Consider the following 21,644-nt stretch of genomic DNA (forward strand, 5'->3'; position numbering starts at 1 on the left):
ATGAGTCTCCAGCTTCAGTGATTTTTGCAATTCGTTCCAGTCATTGGCAGCAGAGAACTGGAAGGAAAGGCGGCCAAATGAGGAGTTGGCTTTGGGGGTGACCAGTGAAATATACCTGCTGGAGCGCGTGCTACGGGTGGGTGCTGCTATGGTGACCAGTGAGCTGAGATAAGGCGAGGCTTTACCTAGCAAAGACTTATAGATGACCTGGAGCCAGTGGGTTTGGCGACGAATATGAAGCGAGGGTCAGCCAACGAGAGCATACAGGTCGCAGTGGTGGGTAGTATATGGGGCTTTGGTGACAAAATGGATGGCACTGTGATAGACTGCATCCAATTTGCTGAGTAGAGTGTTGGAGGCTATTTTGTAAATGACATCGCCGAAGTCAAGGATCGGTAGGATAGTAAGTTTTACGAGGGTATGTTTGGCAGCATGAGAGAAGGATGCTTTGTTGCAAAATAGGAAGCTGATTCTAGATTTAATTTTGGATTGGAGATGCTTAATGTGAGTCTGGAAGGAGAGTTTACAGTCTAACCAGACGCCTAGGTATTTGTAGTTGTCCACATATTCTAAGTCAGAACCATCCAGAGTAGTGATGCTAGATGGGCGGGCAGCGATCGGTTGAAGAGCATGCATTTAGTTTTACTTGCATTTAAGAGCAGTTGGAGGCCACGGAAGGAGAGTTGTATCTTGATCCTCACAATCTTGAGTTCACCATCCTCCTCCTCTTCATCATCCTCCTGATCATCATATTGTAATATAATCTAACCATTCCATTCAGTTCCTGACAACGGCATGCATATCTGAGCGACAGATTTCAGTCGCAACAACAGTATCCCCAATTCCCCGTCCTCCGGTTAGAGACATGAATCATGTCTGGCTCTGACACTGACAGACAGGGATGGGAAGGGAGGGAGGGATTGGGGGAAAGGGTGAGTGAGAAGCTGCCCAAGGGAGGAAACGGGAGGCGTACTCTCACCTGGAGAGAGAATCTGAACACCAGTCAGTCAATCTGTCAGTCACTCCAGCCTCAGCCTGTTCCACGTTGAGGAGGGGGGTCTCAAATCTGTGTGGAAAAGGAGAAAACTACTAAAACTCCATTCTTCATGCCATCCCCCCCAGGCTGCTATTCACTTAATGTGTTCCAATGAAACCTAGTGTTCAAAAGGCTCTTTCTGTTTCGAGGCCCAGTTCTGTCAATGAATGTGATGCGAGAGCCAAGATAGTGAAATCTATCTAGACTATGACTTTGACATTCACCTGGGTCAGGTCACCCCAACTGAGCTCCTCAACTCTGTCTGACTGGCTGACTCTGAGTCAGGGCTCTGTCTGTCTGTCAACGCTGTAGGTGTGTCACCTCCTGATCCCGTTGCAGTGTCATTTAGGTGGTGAGCCAAAATCCTATTACACTGATCTCAGACCTGCTGGAGTAGAACCTATTGGTGTGATGTTTTATGGTGGACTCTGGTCTTAGTTCAGGTCTGTGTGTACTGTACGTGTGTTGACGGTGTCTGTATTGCGGTGCAGTAGACCAGCTAATGGCCTGTACAGTAATGAGACTGAGCAGCGTCCCCTCTGGAGCTAAACTAAGCCCTGCACAGTGTAACAGTCACTCCTTGTCAGTCAGGTGACAGACCAGGATTCCCCAATTCCCACCCAGCAGTGTTTATACAGGAGCCATCAGGACTGTCTCACAGTCACGCAGCCTGCACTCTGTCTACTCATACACAGAGGAGAGGAACAGAGCAGAGGTTTAGCTGTAGTAGATACCATGGTCTTCTATAGGCAGACTGACTGACTGACTGCAGACTGACTAATGCTATGCAGGTGCTCAGGGGGCAGTTTGAGTTGGGCAAACGACCAAGAGGATACCTGTAGGGGTATGTATCCAAATGTGGATAGCAACACAGAGGGCAGAGGAATGTTTCCATCTCTGAGAACCCCTGGGAGTGTGTGTCTGTCTTGGTCTGTGTGTGTGTCTCTGTGCGCCCAGCCAACGTGCATGTGTCCTGTCCATCGCCACCTGTAATGATGTGTTTGGAAGAGGTTGTCCTCCCTTGGACCCGTTCAGCGTGATCTGCCTCTCCTCTCACACGTCGGCCCCGTGCCCCGCCTCGCCTCCAGTAACACATTTACTGCCTCTGGCTCAGCCCAGGCAGTGAAACACGCCAGGATGTGGCCACATCAATTTACTGGAGTTTTAGGCATGGGGAGGCCATGATTTCGGACTCGCTTTCTCTTTGCCTCGCTCTCCCCTTCACCCGCCTCTTAGTCTGTCACGGTACAGACACTGCTGTTGGACTGCAAAGGCATGATCCGACCAGCTGCTGACTACGTGCTCATCGTCAACACTGGGAGAATGTGCGGAGGAGGAGGAGTGTACAGATGTGTGTGACTGCACATACTTTCTCCCCTCCATACTGACGCCAAGGGGATGTCAGACAACTCAGTTGACCCGAGGACAGATCCTGTGGTGTCAGAGTAGAAGACTTTAGCGGGGACACATCTTTCCTTGGGCAGGATATGAGGTGGCCAAAAGCATCTGAGCTCAGCTCTGTTCAGCTCGATCTCAATACCATCTGCTTCGTATGTTAGGGCTCTATCTGCTCCAAAACAAATTCATTCCGCGAGAAGTTTCGGTTAGCTCTAATACGGAAGAATTCAGCAAATTAAAGCACTATTCATAGAATATTGCAGAGCTGAGAGCCCATTGGAAATGACAGTATAAGGACTGACTAAACTTGGTGAGGGACTGGGTAAGAATCTGCCTGTCATGCGTCCTTGAATTCTTAAGACGCACCATCATTAGCGACTTAGCCTGATGATCACACACAATCCCTCCCAAATCACCACAGATTGCTATTGTGTTGACTTTGGCTCTAAGATTGAGAAGAGCGAGGGGAAAATATTGGGGCTGAAAGAAGAAGAAAAAAAAAAAAGAGGTCCAAGCCTCCGAGTTTCCACTTGGGGATGAAAAAGGAGACTCCTGCATGCATTCCCAGACAATGGTTCACAAACCCTGACCCATCTCCTTTCCCAGATTAATATTCAGACTGACTGCTAGCTATAGCCTAAGGTTACCTGTAACAGCTCACAGCTGAGAATCCATCACCGACACACACTGTAATCATCACAGGCAAAAACTGATCCAATGTATTACTGGATGGTACTGTCCAATCAGTGTTGTGCTAGACAAGGTTCTCTCACTGATATGCTTGACATCTCAGGTTACTAAACTTAGTGTGTGATGTAACATGTTGATCAAATTACTCACATAACCCTTTTTGGAAAGGAAAAAAGGCCCCCGAATGCCTTACATTTCATCATTCTGATAAGAGATTACAAATTTAGCCCCATGCTGGAACATTGATACATTTCCCAATGCCAGTGTGATTAACTTGGTTTTTTGGCGTGGCATGTTCAACTGGTTTTAAATAGAACATTAGGTATTGGAATAATCTATTTTTACTCTCCTGGTTTGGTCCCACACACGGTTCTGTTCCTCCTCTCCTCTCCTCTCCTCTAGTAATGCTTATTAAACCTGTTACACGTGTTATGACCTCCTCTCTCCCCCCAGAGGGGCCTTCCTATTCGGCCTGACACACACACACACACACACACACACACACACACACACACACACACACACACACACACACACACACACACACACACACACACACACACACACACACACACACACACACACACACACACACACACGTGTACGTCAGCTTCCCTCAGTTGATCAGCTTCAACCTTTGCTACATGTCTGTCTTTAAAGCACCATGTTGGAGACTCGTCGTGCTTGTCAGCAGAGACAATACACCCACCATGCCATAGTTAATTCACATCATCACGGGTTAAACCATCAACCCTAGTCCAATACTCAGTCCAAATGAGATAGCTGCCAACAGCTGAGAAGAGTGGACAAAGGAGGATGTCAGTAAAACATAATCTTGCTATAAACGTTGCTTTGAAGAGAGTCATTTGCATTAGGATTAGTTTATACAGTGAACCCTTAATGACATTGTAAAGATGCAGCTTGTTTCAGAATGACGAGCAACTGCAGTAAACGAGATGAGGCATTTTCTCCTGTCCTCTTTGTGCTTTAAAAGGCTTGTGCAGTGCCTTAATGGTGCACTTTCAACGTCAGATCCACAATCAGCCCGTATCAGAGCAGCACGGCCCAAGGAGAACAAATCCCACACAAAATAGGGATGTTTTTTTGTACGCCATCAAAAGGCTACTGCTCACTGGCTGTATTCCATATGACCAAATATGGAAGAAAAAAAAGCTCCCTTTCCCGTAACCTAACTGGGAGAGAGAAAAAACGTTTCTAGCTAACATGCTGTGCAGTGAGATACAGGCAGCTCTCCCACTCATAACATACTGACCACAAAAGAGGGGGGTTAAAAGGGCCAGGGTTCAAATAGTATTGGGAATTGTTGAAGTTCTTTGAGTGTTTGTTTGGAGTCTGCCTGGCGTGCCAGATGGGGTGGGGGATTGCACTTTGGGGGCTAGTCCAGTGGTTCCACTAACCCTGGCAAGCTCAATCAAGCACAGTTAAACTATTTGAAAGATTTCAAATACTATTTGAAACCAGGTTTGGCTCGGGCTGGCTGTATCCCTAAGCAACATGCCTGATGATGGTGGCATCCCTGGGACAGTGCAAAGTAACCCCAGAATATTATTAGACTGGCTTGCCCTAAACAAGAAGAACCACATTGCAACTCTATATCTTTGTCTGGCTGGATCGCTACGGTACAAGGGTGTGTGAACCTGTGGCAAAGGCTGACTCCATTTTAAGCCAGTAGGGAGTTGAAAATAACTAACCTTTCTTTGTTCAGTTTTAGAAAAATATACATATTACTCTTTCACGAAAGGGTTTACATTCTGCACTCTAAAGCCTGAAGGACTGTACTGTAGGTTACATTCCTCTTGGCTGAACACAGTCTCAATCCGAGGGGTCTCAGCCCTGCGCTGCAGTTATGAACCGTTTGTTTATCTGCCCCCAGACTATTTGGTCCCTGACAAATGCCTGCCACTATTGTCAATCAAAGAAGGAAACCAAACAACTGGCCAAGAGGAAAAACACTCAAACCAGCAGAACAAAGCAATAAAGAAGCTCGCTTGGCCTTTTCTCTTGTATTTAGTCAAGATGGAGTGGTTTTAGCTGTCAGCATGTAACCTATGAAATAATACATCAAGATTCTAATCCAAATATTCAGAACACCAACTAATCTCAATAAATATCTGCCTCTGCTCTTGACGCAGGTTAGCGTTTTTTTTGTCATGAATCTTTTGAGGCAGCTCTGTAGACTGGTCACTAGCTAGCACAGCCTCAAAGTCATAACATCTGATTTGAAACCTAACCCTAACCTTAACCACACTGCTAACCTTGAATTAAGACCAAAAATACAAAATAATATAGCCAATGTTGACTTTGCAGCTGGCCTATCTAGCGGAAATCGCACAGTTCTGTCTCCAGGGCAAGATTAATGACAATAAACGTCAGCCTTGACACGGGATATCAACAGCCTTTGTCTTGTGTAATTCCACTAGGAAATACAGTACACTAAATGTTGCCATCTTCTTTCTATACTGATGTTGCTATGAAGCCGCTCTACAGCAGTTTGACAGAAGGGGGTGAGGATGGGGAGGGGGGGGTACTGAATGAATCCTGACTGAATCCTATTTAGCAGACAGGAAGCTCACTCAGTGGAAACACTCACTCACGACCGGGGACTTGGACGAATGATTCGCTCACCCCACCTGTTCAGGAGAAAGGCTTCCTCTTCCTCCACCCTGTCTGCGTCCCAAATGGCACCCTATTCCCGATACAGCGCACTTCTTCAAAAGTAGCGTACCACGTAGGGGAACAGGGTGCCATTTGGGAAACGTGCCGTCAGCAACAACCCGCCATCTTGACACCTGCCGTCTTTTAGTATAAATGACCCCCCTTGAATGGGCCCTGAACCACTCCTCAACAGATCATTAATCTGACGTTCACTGACCAGAGAGAGTAGCAGGGTGTAGCAAGGCTGGGGTGTTGACACCTACATGATGTGTTTTACTCAAAGCAAAGCACTACTGATGCCAGCACAACCAAAAGGTCTGGATCTGCTACTCTGGTATTGCTCTCCGTCTGCAGTTTGGGGGCACTCGGGACGGGAGCACATCCTGTACCAAAATAGACCTGTGTGTCACTAGAGGCCCCAATTCATATATGGCGCATGAGCGAGATGGAGCATGATAACATAGTGAAGCGTAAGTAACAGTAACTTTGTCCTCACCAAACCGTCGATCACGATCGATCTCCAAGGCATTCCTAGTCGATCACCAAACATTTCTATAAAAAAACTACGATAAAGCCATTCATCCCTTAATGTTTCTGTCTCGCGCTGTTGGCAGTAGGTAAACTTGTTTCATCTGCCCTGCGTTCCGGGTAGGTGAAGTGTTCCCATTTTGAACCATTTCATGTGTCTGAAGACACAAACTCCACCTAGTCAGTGTGCCCGGAGAGCAAATCAAGTGCACCTATAGGCCTACCGCTAGCCAATCATGTGCCTGTCTGCAGCTTCCTCGAGCGTACAACAGAGGAAGTCGATACTGTGATTTCAAAACATCTAAAACCATGACTAGAGAGAGACTGTCAACGAATACTGCAAAGAGATTTTGTTTTTATGAGTGAGTTCATGTTTAAGTTCCTACTCAGCACTGACACCACTTTTTTATTAAACACTTTTATGCCATAAAATGCACTTCTCCACTTGCGCTGCAACCAGCACTGCAGCTTCAATGAATGAGTAGCAAAGTGTTCCGATAAGCTTGCATTGTTGTTATTATTATTATTAACAGCTTGTGTCTTTTTAAAAAATCTAGGAATATTTCACCTTCTATGGTCATAGGAGTAACAACATGCATTTGTGCATGCTTCTATGCTTCTATGGTCATAGGAGTAACAACATGCATTTGTGCGTGCTTCTATGCTTCTATGGTCATAGGAGTAACAACATGCATTTGTGCGTGCTTCTATGCTTCTATGGTCATAGGAGTAACAACATGCATTTGTGCGTGCTTCTATGCTTCTATGGTCATAGGAGTAACAACATGCATTTGTGCATGCTTCTATGCTTCTATGGTCATAGGAGTAACAACATGCATTTGTGCGTGCTTCTATGCTTCTATGCTTCTATGGTCATAGGAGTAACAACATGCATTTGTGCGTGATGCAGAAATAATGCAGCGTGAGTTTCGCGCATCAGCTCGAACACGGTCGCCCCTTTTTGGTCAGTCTTAGCCGAGGGACGGTCCGACTGTGAGAAACGGACCCTCTGATGCTCTCCCTCCGCTGAGACTGACCATCAAATCCAGACACAATCAGTCCAGTAAAATAAAGAATGCACATTGTTTATGCTCACTGAGCTGTGTTACACAAGTAATACAACAAGATCATATAGCCAGAGTTTTGAAATATAATTTGAAAGTGTTCTGAGTTGAACAACATTGGCAGTGAAAATCAAGTATAGCCAACATGCACTGATAATGTATTGGGCATATAGCCTACTTAAAACCTAATTGCTACAGAACTATTTTTTTTGTGTTGCACAGGCCTACATTTTTTAAGTCATGTTTTTAAAAGGATTTTAAGCGGTAGATCTCTGCCTTCATTATGACTCAAAAAGTGTTATTGACTCAGAAAAGTTTGGGGACCACAGGCCTATACAGTACATGTACAGCATGACAACGATACAAGAGTTGTCTGCAGTATACAGTATGGGACCATAGAGGCTAGCATGTCCCCTGGTAAGAAGCCTATTATAGTTTGGGCCCCTATTCATATTCAGTCTCCCATATGGTAAATACATAGTGAATCATATAGCTAGACAGGACAGGCACCTAGCCACCAGGCATACAGACCAGTGTTCCTGTTGTAATCCCCTCTTGATTTGACAAGAACAAGGCATTTAAAACACAGCCTCTTTAAGGGTCCCAGGGGATCTGGGCTGAACTGCCCAATTTTCTCCACATAATTATTATGACACAGAGCAGTGGTGGATGGACTCAGACAGACACTGTATCTATCACGGCAACTGGAACATATGTTCTGGAACATACAAATGTATTTCTCATAAAGAAAAAAAAAAAAGTATCGTAAACATTTCTGACAAGTTTCCTCTAAAAAAAAAATATTTATGTTTTGTAGAGATTGAGAGACCCTTCGATTGCCAGAGAAAAAAAAGCTGCAACGAGCACGAGCTGCAACGAAGCCATGACGTAACCGCTTACACACCAGGAGAAGCTTGTGAGGCCTGCTCAGATCATGACGGGCTGAATCAGACACTGATAGATGTTTGTGTATCACCTTTTTTTATGTCTGTGTATACCCAGGGGGCCGTGTTGCCTCACAGAAAATTGGTACCATGACCACTGCCTCAAAATTACACGTTTTACCTCAGAGCATACATTTTCATCAATCCGATCATTTAGCCATGCGCAAATCTGTAAATCAGGCTGCGGAATGCACTTTCTGAAGCGTCGCGCAAGGTTATTCAAGGGTATTATGTGACAAGAGATCTTTCAAAGTAAGGGGCCTGTTGCATTCCTGGGGAGAGATAGGAGAAAGATAGAGGAGAGAGTACCAGCGAGAGACAGAGAGGATTAAGATTCTAGCTCTAGCACAATGACCTCACCGAGGGCTATTACTCTGAGTGGACAGGAAAGGTGGAGAGGTCCAGCATTTAGGCTGCTCCGAGACACCCTTGTAAAAACATTTTGGTTTGTTTAGTGAACAAATACATTTTTTTTTTTTAAATCACTGTCAGGATAACTGATTATAATGGAGCTCATTGTGATGGCTGCCGGTGCTGTTTTTGTTTTCGGACGAAATACGAGGAAGAGATAGAGGACGAGGTCTGTTGCTCTTTGCATCCAAGCATCACTCAGCAGGCCTGAGCACATCTGTATTGATGGGGTGGGGTGGGTCACTGCATTGGGGCTAAAGGCCAGGTGTGTCACAAAGAGATGTGCTCAGTAGCAGTACGGATTGATGAATGGGAGTGGAAACCGTGACCAAGGGCTAATTTATCAGTCAAGCTCCACTCTTCCATAAACTCCTAACCGTTGAGGTTCTCATTGCACTGCTAAAACCATGGTCTTAACTGTGATGCTGTACCCTGGTCGAGTCTACTTCCCACCACCACAACCAAATCCCTCTGTGAGATATCCGTGAGTGAACTGGGTCATTCTAAACCATCCCCTTGATTTTGAAGAGCCATATCAACAACACCACCGTCTTAGACAGAAACCAGGAGTCTCCTATTCCAACCCTCTCGGTGTTCTAGAGATGCCTTGCTCACGACGCAATGTCTAGGTCTGTCTGTGTGTAATAAATATGAATGTCTGTATGCGTGTTTGCCTCTAGTGTAAACATAGCTCACCTTCAGACGGCCGAGCCTGCAGCTAGCTCAGTGTAAAGACCGTGTGACATAATAGGAATCGATAGTTGTGAGGTTCAGCTCCTCAAGACCATACATTCCTGTCTGAGTGGAGAGAGGAGACAACCCTTCTCGTGCCTCAGTGTTCTCCTATCCTGGAGGCTAGGCTACGCTATAGGAGATCTCGTTTCTGTGCATATTTCTGCTGGCTGTTATTATTAGTGTCGCAGGGGGTCAGCGGTCCGTCCGGGACGGGTTGCAACTCTGTGTGCCCCCCCGGGTGATAGTGGGGGCCAGAAGCCATTGCTCTCCATAAAGCATAGGTATATCTCTCTTCTCCTAGTCCTGTCTGTCGATGGGCCCCCATCCAGACGCAACATCCACACGTAGTAGCATAGCCATTTTTGTCAGTGAAACATCTTGACCGTTGACGGTTTGTTAAATTATGTCAACTCAGCAGTGCTTGTCTGTCAGGACAGAAGGCCATTCCTTCTCTTCTTCTCTCCTCCTCCCTGTGGCTCTGACTTCTGACTCTGCTGCCAGGCATTCCAGGAAACACTAGAGCTCTAGGAGACATAACAAAGCACTCACTCTGTCTCTTCCTCTTCCTCTCTCTCTCTCTTACTATCCCAGTCTCTCTCCCTTCCATCTTTCTTTTCCCATCTGCCCGTTCTCTCGCTCACTGTCTCCTCTCGCTCTCTCTCCCACCACTCTTTTTCTCTCCCTCTGTCTCACTCACTCTGTCTTATCCAGTGTTGGAAGCCTCATGGTTAGTTTTCTCGTGAGTGTCTTAAGTATTTTTGTATAATGGCGCATTGCCTCAGTTATACTATAAAGTATTTTTACGTGACTACTAATGCTACATCACTGACACAACTCTAGGTAAGACCACTACTCCTCTCTTCAACATGAGGTGACTTTTACTGCCAAACAAAGGATAAAATTCAGCTTTATAGGTTAATGTACGTCATTTAAAACCGTCTAATTCCTAAATCTATTAGAATAACACATCTCAGACAACCATGAAATTGTAAATAATTAAGTAGTCGGTTTAGGAGAGTGCTCAGGTTCCCTTTATAGGGGTTCATTCAGTTTTAGCTAATGGCAAAACTGGAAATGAGATTACTCTGTAAACTTAAGTACAATGGGAACAAATCCAAAACCCCCCAGGTTTCTTTTCTGCTCGTAATCTGCTCAGAAGGAAAACCATCTCCTTTTCACATGATACCCATCCACCTGTGCCACCTCTGAACAAGCACACACAAGCACACACGCACACGCACGCACACACACCTTATTCACTTCCAGCCTGTTCCCTCTGTTTATGTATTGAGCCTGAGTGACTGGTATTTCATTTCAGACGGGCTCAAACTCCGGGCCAGGCAGGGCTGGTGTACCATTACTGGTCATTAACTTTAACCTGAGCTAATGGCTGCTCATTATCCAAGGTGGTCCCCCAGATGTCTATCATAGTAAACGGGTGGCACAGAGCTTTAGGGACAAGAGCATTCAGACATCCTCTCCTCTGTCCCAGGGAACATGCCAACCTGGGGCAGACAGACACAGGCCTCCCCCTAACAAGCCTTCATTGTTCTACTTTTTCCCTCAGCTGCTGGGTTCATTAAAGCAGGGCTTAATGAGGCCAGCCAGCTTGTCACCCCCCCCCCTTCTACCCTCACCCCTAGTACCCAACCCGATCCATCCCAAAATCTCCAACTCCATCAACCACACCCCTTCTACCCTCCTCATCCCCCTCCATCCAAACCCTCTACCCTACTCAACTACCTCACACCCACCCACCAAACCAACCCTTTAATCTACTCCCATCTCACCCAACGTCCTACGCCCACACCCCTTCCCTGTCCCATACACTCCTCTCCCCAAACCGCCACCCCACCCAATCGCATGTGTACAATCTATTCAACCCAACTCACTCAGCGTTAGCCTTGTCTTGTCTTCGCTAGCTAGCAGAACGCTCCTCCTCATGAAGATGTGTCTGCATTCATCTGATGAGAGGAGAGCCATAAGCACTAACGGGCCTGTAATTAAGAAGCGCTCACCCTCCATTAATGAGCGTGCTCACTTCGTTTAGTCTAACCGTGCATTGCGTAAATAAGCAGCGGGGCCTAGCAGATTTGCTCCATTGTCTTTGGGTAGCCTAGCATCACACTTGTTAGCGAGTTGCTTGTTTAGAGTTGTTGTTTTGTTGACATAGTATCCTCATCTTGGCATGTGTGGAATTGGCTGACTGCCACTTATTTTTGCATTTCAATTTGTTAGCCGGTTTTCTCGGTCAGTCAGACTGTTGATGCTACAGATTGGGTCTTGTTCCATTAAATAATTAGGCCTACTCATCAATTTATCCTTAACTCAAGATGGCCGCCTGTTAGGTAGAAGGGTTTATTTTCAAATAGTAATACTTGTCAAACTACTTCACTAAGAAAATACTTGGACCAAGCAATGAATCAGCTAGCTTCCTACAAGTGTATGCAGGAGTTGAAACCCAGCATGAATCTGAATCTGTCCCTTCTTAGCAGAGTTTTGGCTAGCACCTCAACAACCATTAGCACCAGACCTGTTCCCCTATACCTGGGTTGTTTAACAATAACATGACTGATGGTTTCTCCCAGTCACCTTGAGCAGGTCTCTTATGAGGTAAGGCACTTAGCTCCTCTGCAGGGAGAGAGGCTCCGATTAAAACCCCTGTCAAAAAGCAGTGCATACGTCCCAACTGGCACCCTATTTCCTATATAGTGCACTACTTTTGATCAGAGCCCTATGGGCTCTTGTCAAAAGTAGTGCACTATTAAGGGAATAGGTTACCATTTGGGACAGAGGCAGTCCACCTGCCAGCTCCATGTTACCCAACAGTGAAGTTAATTTATGAATTACCCGATGGTACTGAAATGATTCCAAACTAACAAATTCAAGCTGGGCTCAGGGTCTCGCACAGTACTGTATATGGATGAAGGAGATACTTACATTCCCCTTTCTCTGAAGTGGGGGAGAAGTGTTTGGCATTATTAGATGCCAGGAGAAAGAGACAAACACAACACACAGTAATGCGCGCGCACACACACACACACACACACACAAAATAAACAAAATAACTGCTATATTGGGGATGGATTCTCCATGTCAGCCATTTTAGATGCTTTGATCTTCAGCTTTAATCAGATTCCATTGCCTTCCTCTGTATGGAGCAATGACATGTGAAGAGGAAAAGAAATGGAAGGGGAGATCTGCTCGCTGCTCGGCTCCTCTCGTTGCTTGTAATACATTCCTGAGCAACCCTGAGAGGCTTGTATGTCAATGCCTGAATATGCTTCTGATTACGAGGGAGAGAGTACACTCAATAAACTCCTAGACCATTACTACTGCTCCTAATACCAGCCAGAACGCAGACCCCAGACTGGGCTGGCTAATTCAGGTGGGTAACATTACTGGAGACAATTTAAAAAAGGTCTGCACCTTTAAAAACATAACACTTGGCTCCAACAGGAGTAACGGCATCCGTCATCGCTTCGGATTGCTGCTGTGCTGTGCAAGGGAACGTTGTCCGAAGCTGTAGCCCTGATCCAGACAGGTCAGAATGATCCAACTCAGTCTAAATGTACTGATACTGTAGTTCCAAAAGTCACATCTTTTGAACTGAAGCAGCACAATCAACATAATGAACCGACAAAGTTTGTTACATCATTTATTTTTAAAGGGGGTAACTACATACTGACTCCCACTAAAGTGTTAAAGTACTGTAGTGTTACAACTAGCACATCATCATCCTGTGTCATACCAGTCAGAGCCTAGACTTGTGTGACACACAGATGAGTAATATCCTCATCTCTCGTGTGCTTTCACAGTACGGAGAGTCAGCAATAAAGTGCAGAATCCTGTCTCCAGAACCCTAAGCCTGCATAACTCGAGGTCTCACAGACACACAAATCATCCATTGATGTCAATCGGAGAACTCAATGACGCAAATCCTCCAGTTTCTCGAATTAAAAGATACCACTCTGCGTGTCTGAGCCTGAGGTAAATCCCAATGGCTGTATATGAATGGTAAATCCCCTTGTTACCTAAGAGCCTGATTCCTCCAGCTGCTCGGGTCCCATGAGAGCCAGCATTCATCATGAAATCCCCACACTCCCCATCTGTCTCACCACCTCCACCATCCATACAGTACCACACACACACACACACAAAATACTATGAAGTAACTGGTTCCAACAAGAAAAAACATAGGCAAAAGTTCAGTAAACTTAAAATGATGCGTTTGCTATGTTTTTCCCATATGTTCATTCAACTAGCAATTATTATTTTGGCCATGGAACTAGTTACACACAGTGATTTTGACATACAACATTTTCATACATGATTACATTTATACAGTAATTAGCATTCAACATGTCCTCGCCTGGGATTTGAGTTCACAGCTACTCAGTTCACAGCGGTCTGATCTTCCAGCTACCCCACCATGTCTGTGTCAATAACTGATTTCACCTGTATTCCTACACATTGGACTTGATCTGTTAAAAGTACACTCAAGAAAAAACATTTTATTCATCATAGTGATTAAAGAATAACATTAAAAACAAAGTCATATGCCTCACCAACAACTATACATAAAAAACTAAAATTGCTTAAATAAGTCAATCAAATCAATAATAAGCTAATAGTCAGATTAATTGATACAAACATGGTAGAGTAGCAGGAAGCTTGTAATGCCATGAACCAAGAGATTGTGAGTTCAAATCCCAGGTGAGGACATGTTGAATAACAATTACTGCGTAAATGAACATGCACAATGTAATCATGTGTGTCAAATATGTAAGTTGAAAACATTGGAAGTTAAGATGCCAAAAATAATAATTTCAAGTTGAATGAGCATATGAGACAAATTGAGCAAAGACATAATTTGTTAAAAATGTTAAGTTCAGGTAACACTTTGACCGAAAAGTTGAGTAAACCCCAAAAAATCTGTGGAACCAGTTATTTAATAATAATTAGTTGAAGCAACTAGATTTGCGGGTGGTTTATTTTTTTAAGTGCACACACACACACGTCCCCTCATACCACACGTCCCCTCATACCCGTGTCCCTACTCATAGACTCTCTATCTCCAAAAAACATGACCTCACTGGTCCTCGACTCAATAGCATCTTTCACGCACACTGTTGGGATTTACCTCACTATATTACCTATAGTACCTTTAATTCCCCCCTTAACCTAAAATATGGGACTTTTAAAAAGGTGATTTTAAGGCCTTGATCAGCTATGTTTGTTTAGCTTTGGGGGCTGAGGAGAGGCAGAGAGAGAGAGAGAGGAGGGAGGAGAGGGAGAGAAGGAGGAATGTTAGCTGTCTGTAAAAGGGGGGGGGGGTGAGAGTTAGTGCCGGGGGACTGGTTGAAGCACTAGGCATGTCTGTGGTCCCTATGGGTAGACGCCAAAGGAAAACACAGAGCAAATCAGCTTGCAGAGACATTTCCTGTGCTTGTTTTATCAGATGAGGAAAGAAGCCCAGGGGCAAAAGTTCTGCTCAACAATGTTACACACTTTCAGCCCCACTGTCGTTTTGGGAACTGAACATAACACATCTTTGGAGGATGACATAAGTAGTAGTGTATGAGTCTCGGGGTAGTGAACTGAACTCACGCTCCCACGATCACCCCCACCCTTGAAATCTATCCCTTGGGGTGAAAAATGTACTTTTACCTTATAAGACTTGGGTTGAGTAAGCCAAGGGTTCCTGTACCATCTCCCATCTACTAAAAAGAGAGTTTGTTGTGTTGTGAGTGAGTTGGATGTGAAAATATCCTTATACAGCTGGTGGACTTCTGGAGGCCTCGCTGCCTGCCAACTGGCATTCGACGGGTAAATGTGCCAATTATCAACACAGTCTGCCATGCTACCAATTAGGGAATCTGGCCTTGAACGATAGCACTTCAAAGTCTGAGAAATGTGGGAGAGGTTTGATCTAACAGGCCTTCTAATCTGAGCCACAGCAAAAAAGAACGAGTGTCAGCGATCTTCTTCGTCACCCAGACTCTTCGTTCCCCAGAAGAGTTCTACTACTGCCAGAGTCTCTCCATACCAAGGACTGAGGAGACATACGAGCCTGGTTTGGCACAGGTTCTAAAGCAATGCAGAACCTTTCCATTGCAACCTGGCTAGGTAATGAAGAACAACAAACAGAATATAAAGTTGAATTACAGAGAGGATTTCATGTCATAAGAGGAAAGATTATATATTACTAACTCAACATCTGTAAGCCAGTTACTGCATATTTGCTGGGTCCTAAATAAACAAAATCTAGTTTCAGTTTCAGCTGGCCGCTCTTAGTTCACAAATTAGGAATGCCCCATTTGCCCCCATTTTTTGATCGTCACCAGTTAAGAGTTAAGCAGATTCCTGTTATTTTTTCTCTCAAATTTTCCAAGTGTGCTCCAACTTTACCATATTATACAACTTACTGTGTGGTTCTGGGTACAGTGCATTCAAATTACATGCTATCATATTCAAAGCAGAAAATAAATAACAGTGAGTGTGCTGTGGCCAGAGTCCAGGGCAGAATCACTTGAGGTTTAGTTCCTTGTCAATCATCCTCCACTTCAAATGAACTGAACGCTCCACGAGAGCAGTTGTCGAGAGGACACAGATTTGAGCTTTGGGCTCCAATTAGACTTCTCCCTTGGAGACATTGATGATGTTGACTCTTTTGATCAAAGATAAAGAAGAGACATCTCTGTTGTGTAACTGATTGCATATAAAGATGGCTCCTCGATCCCACAAATATATCTTGAGGCGGCAAATTTGCATAAAAATCAACCCAAGTGGCAATAAACTGAACTAGGCAAAATATTCTTGACAGACAAGTTGTCCATTATAAGACAAACCAGAAAATAGGCTCTGGTGAACTCCGAGAACACTGTGTATGATTGGATTTACACGTCAACATGTAATAATTTAGAACTCCTTGCAGAACATTTGACAAACATAAATTTAATATATTATCGGTAAAAAAATGGTAATAACAAAAACGAACAGTTTGTGTTACACAATTTCCGATGCAAGTTCTCTTTTTCCGTACCTAAGTTTAGTTGGCAGCCTCTCTCAGTGGTGGTAATAGTAATTCTAGGCTTGCTGGCTGCAGCAGAGATATAAAGAACTTTTGGAACTGAATAGTGCAGTGGATTAAAGCTCTGCCTCGCATCACAGAGGCACTGCAAAACTCTAGGTCTGCATTTACACATGCAGCCCAATTCAGATCTTTTTTCACTAATTGGTCTTTTGACCAATCAGATCAGCTCTGAAAAAATATCTGGCATGAAAAGATCTGATGTGATTGGTCAAAATTGGGCGGCCTTTGTAAACGCAGCCAGAGAGACTCGGAGTGACACAGAGAAAAATAAAACAAGATATTTCTCATGAATCCTAAGAGGATGCCACCTTTTAAAGACTAGCCTTCTCTCAAATACTAACTGTGTCTAACAAATAGCCTTTCCTCATAACCACAGTGTCTCCAGGCACTCCTTTAAAGAGAGAGGGCCTGGATTCACATCGTCTTTAATAACTGTATCAGCTTCTCAACCCTGAAGACAGTGGTACTGATTCCAGAGTAGAATGTGTGTTTTCACACCTGCAGGGACCTTGAACACAAGTAGCTCAGGTCAGTCAGAGAGCAATGAAAAGTTATCTAGTACAGTTAAGGGGATCTACTATATTGTTTTTGAATCCAAAGGCTGCATCAAAGCCCTGCCCTTGGCCACAATCTATTGCATGCTCCAGGGTGAAGCCTCAAGTCCATGTCCAAGTCCCATCCCAATGTTCCAACCTCCGGCCAACTAGGCCTAAACTCTCTTCTCTAGTCCTTGAGGGCGTATTCTCCTCCCTTCACCACTGGTCTGAAGCCATCTTTATGTCTCTTTGAGTCATGATTAAGGTTATGGAAGAACTGATCCTGAAACATTCTGTAAATGAAGGGCAGAGAGAGCAGAGTAACTACAGCCTGTACTGCACAGGGCAAACCAGACTCCGGAAACCCAGGGCAGTGTTCCCTACATCCTGCCCGGGCCCTAGCCCATGCCAAACCCTTGTTATCACTGTGCAGAATTACCTCCAGATCTCCCCCTTCCCTCTCTCTCTCTCCGTACAGCACAGCGCATTACCCAGGCTCTTTATACGCTAAAGAAAAGTAGCCGAAAGAGGCAAAGAAAGAGGCAGAAAGAGACTAAAAAATAAGCCTGGCTGTTATGCATTCCAAAGGCTATATCAATCGTCTGTCAGCAGGTTCAATCTGTTCCTTATAAGGCAAGGGCATTCCCCTCATATTTTCCAAACACCGCAGTGTTATCAGATACAGCTTCATGGACAATTACTGTGCTGTCTAGCTTGGAGCATTCTGCAGCTCCATAGCCCCCGAACCCCATTTTCTACCGTTCACTCACTTCATACTAACTGCTTTGTAATCAACCTGAGATCAAACGGAAGGCTGAGATAAACTACGTTGAAAGAAAAAAAGGTGGTTGGCTGGTTGGCCCAAACTATTTGGGTGGATTCATTTGGAGATATTGCACATCTCACTGCAATGCTTTACTGTACCACAATGCGGTGAGATGAGCGAGAGAGAGACCAAGTTCTTGGAATACCACACACTGTTTGGACAGTGTTGAATCAGTGAGTGGCCTTCGAAAGCCCATGATAACATCAGCGTTTCCTGTTGCTTTGATAAATTTAGATATCAAGTTGATTACTCAAGATTAACCATGGTTTAACTGGGCTCAGCTGGTGCTGTGTAGCATAGGGATAAAGATTCTAGCCAACCCAGTACAGATGGTTAAGCCTATCCCTGATGAGGGCCATGGCTGTCATTTGGACCCCCAGTGGAGAGGATCTGACCTGATGGATCCTTTTCTTTCATGACATCCCTTGGCTCAGGCAATTGAAGACAGCTAGTATTTGTCTACAAGAGCCAGTAAAATACCACGCCACAGCACAAGGCCACAGTTTACAGTTGGAGAATGTCCAATTATTTTCATCCCAAATATTTAGGGATGACAGCAAATTTAAGGTAAGTGCTTTTAAGTGGAACATTTTTCATTTTGTGTAAAGGAGGATGTTTTGTTTGTTCTTCATAACTTGAGGTATTATCCAGTTAAAACTAATGCATTTGTAACGTAATTATTTATATACAGTTGAAATCGGAAGTTTACATACACTTAGGTTGGAGTCATTAAAACTCGTTTATTAACCACTCCACAAATTTCTTGTTAACAAACTATAGTTTTGGCAAGTCGGTTAGGACATCTACTTTGTGCATGACACAAGTAATTTTTCCAACAATTGTTTACAGACAGATTACTTCACTTATAATTCACTGTATCACAATTCCAGTGGGTCAGAAGTTTACATACACTTAGTTGACTGTGCCTTTAAACAGCTTGGAAAATTCCAGATAATGATGTCATGGCTTTAGAAGCTTCTGATAGGCTAATTGACATCATTTGAGTCAATTGGAGGTGTAACGGTGGATGTATTTCAAGGCCTACCTTCAAACTCAGTGCCTCTTTGCTTGACATCATGGGAAAGTCAAAAGAAATCAGCCAAGACCTCAGACAAAAAATTGAAGACCTCCACAAGTCTGGTTCATCCTTGGGAGCAATTTCCAAACGCCTGAAGGTACCATGTTCATCTGTACAAACAATAGTATGCAAGTATAAACACCATGGGACCACGCAGCCGTCATACCACTCAGGAAGGAGATGCGTTCTGTCTTCTGGAGAAGAATGTAATTTGGTGGGAAAAGTGCAAATCAATCCCAGAACAACAGCAAAGGACCTTGTGAAGACGCTAGATGAAACAGGTACAAAAGTATATATATCCACAGTAAAACAAGTTCTATATCGACATAACCTGAAAGGCCGCTCAGGAAGGAAGAAGCCACTGCTCCAAAACCGCCATAAAAAAGCCAGACTACGGTTTGCAACTGCACATGGGGACGAAGATCGTACTTTTTGGAGAAATGTCCTCTGGTCTGATAGAGCTGTTTGGCCATAATGACCATTGTTATGTTTGGAGGAAAAAGGGGGAGGCTTGCAAACCGAAGAACACCATCCCAACCATGAAAAACGGGGGTGGCGGCATCATGTTGTGGGGGTGCTTTGCTGCAGGAGGGACTGGTGTGCTTCACAAAATAGATGGCATCATGAGGTAGGAAAATTATGTGGATGTATTGAAGCAACATCTTCAGAATGGAAAATGACCCCAAGCATACTTCCAAAGTTGTAGCAAAATGGCTTAAGGACAACAACGTCAAGTTATTGTAGTGGCCATCACAAAGCCCTGACCTCAATCCTATAGAATATTTGTGGGCAGAACTGAAAAGCGTGTGTGAGCAAGGAGGCCTACAAACCTGACTCAGTTACACCAGCTCTGTCAGGAGGAATGGGCCAAAATTCACCCAACTTATTGTGGGAAGCTTGTGGAAGGCTACACAAAACATTTGACCCAAGTTAAACAATTTAAAGGCAATGCTACCAAATACTAGTTGAGTGTATGTAAACTTCTGACCCACTGGGAATGTGATGAAAGAAATAAAAGCTGAAATAAATCATTCTCTCTACTATTTCACATTCTTAAAATAAAGTGGTGATCCTAACTGACCTAAAACAGGGAATTTTTACTAGGATTAAATGTCAGTAATTGCAAAAAATGTAGTTTAAATGTATCTGGATAAGGTGTATGTAAACTTCTGACTTCAACTGTAGGTATAATTGATCCTAAAGTTAGCCGACTGGCAAATACCAATCAAAAGTATAATTAAATCAACGACACATTTCCTGAAATTGTCAGTTGATATGCAGCCTATGTATTGTCTATTATAATGGGGAGAGATCTGGCTCACATCCCTCTCCATGAGTTTGGAGACTGCCTCCTCATATTTGTCTGATAATAATCTATGGCATGGGGCAGCGGGGACATTCCAGAATTCACATTCAGATCGGTAATAGGTTTTCTAAAGTGATTTGCCATATAATAAAACATTATACTCGATAACAACAACCACATTTGATTACAAATAATCTACATCGACTCTTTAATTCTTTATAGTTTAAGTTTAGTTATTGAAAAAGTGCTAACCGCAGGATAGTCACATTATTAGGAAGCTGCTGGGTGTGTGCAGCTTGCTGTAGAAATCTATAATTTTAAAATGACATGTCTAATAAATTGCAGCATCGCACAGCACAAAAAGATCACTGCACAAGTTGAAATCATAAACACTACGCAAATTTCACCAAATTGGATTAACAACACAAACAACTTCGAAAGCGCAAAACGTACCTATTTAGTTCAGCAAGTAAACGATTGTTCTTTCACCGGTTAAGCAAACAACCACGAAGCAGGCAAGTCAATGTAGAGAGAAGCAATCTGCCTTCGGATCGGTCTGCTCCACGGTATTCAATAATAGGCTACTACAAAGCGTAAGCCCCTCCCTTCAAAACATAATCGCACACGTCTCTCATATGTTTACAGCTGAAGAGCCCTATGCATTGTCCTTAGTCTGGTCCAAGTGCTACGAAGCCTATGTGTTTTAAAAAAAACACGATGTCAAAAGTCAAACTCCGTCCATCACTTCGTAAAAAAGTGAGGAAATAAATGCCGACATTGAAAGTTCTATAACCCCTCAAAAATCTAAGCAGACAAAACTGATTTGCTGAATGCCCTTTTTTGGTTATCCTTCAAGGGGCCTCTGAAAGAAAATCCTCTGTCAGGAAAGATCATATGAAATGTTAATCTTGGCGAAAAAAGGGTACTGCTCAAACAAACACTTAGAGACTGGTGTAAAAGCTATTTAGTAAGGACTCAAAATATCCCCAATTTCTTTGATACATGCTGGGATTAACCAAGTAATAAAGTGAGACTTTTTGTATTGCAGGGCACCTTTAAACGTTATTTAGACAACATTCTTACTCAATCAGTTATGTAATAGCCTACATTTTTTTTTAAGTCAATTTGGTTGAGTTTATCATCATCATTCTGGTCCATTGTGACCTTTTTTTCCAACAAATTTTAAGCAAAATTAAGTTGAAAAGTGTATTTTCCAGATGTTGATGTCAGGTGCATTTTAGGTGCTGAATTAAAAGAAGAAAATTTGCATTTTCTGGACTCGAAAATAATTATTTTCCGCATGTTGAAATCAGGTGCATT

General features: G+C 43.7%; 1 protein-coding gene across 8 annotated transcripts in view; it reads right to left on the reverse strand.

Annotated features, from left to right (window-relative positions):
- Positions 1 to 21,080, reverse strand: part of LOC106576070 (non-muscle caldesmon) — a 54,323-nt gene extending 33,243 nt beyond the window's left edge. For 5 of the 8 annotated variants that reach the window (XR_006760111.1, XR_006760112.1, XM_045699716.1 and 2 more), the window contains exons 1-2: positions 20,778 to 21,080; positions 980 to 1,066 (exon numbers count right to left, since the gene is read on the reverse strand). The gene's annotated coding sequence lies outside the window, so the exon portion shown is untranslated. The remainder of the gene's footprint in view (positions 1 to 979; positions 1,067 to 20,777) is intronic. The other 3 variants (XM_014152941.2, XM_014152938.2, XM_014152942.2) reach the window with 3 other exon arrangements.
- Between the last annotated feature and the right edge of the window lie 564 nt (positions 21,081 to 21,644).

This window comes from Salmo salar, chromosome ssa17 (genome assembly GCF_905237065.1).
Source record: "Salmo salar chromosome ssa17, Ssal_v3.1, whole genome shotgun sequence".
Lineage (NCBI taxonomy): Eukaryota > Metazoa > Chordata > Actinopteri > Salmoniformes > Salmonidae > Salmo > Salmo salar.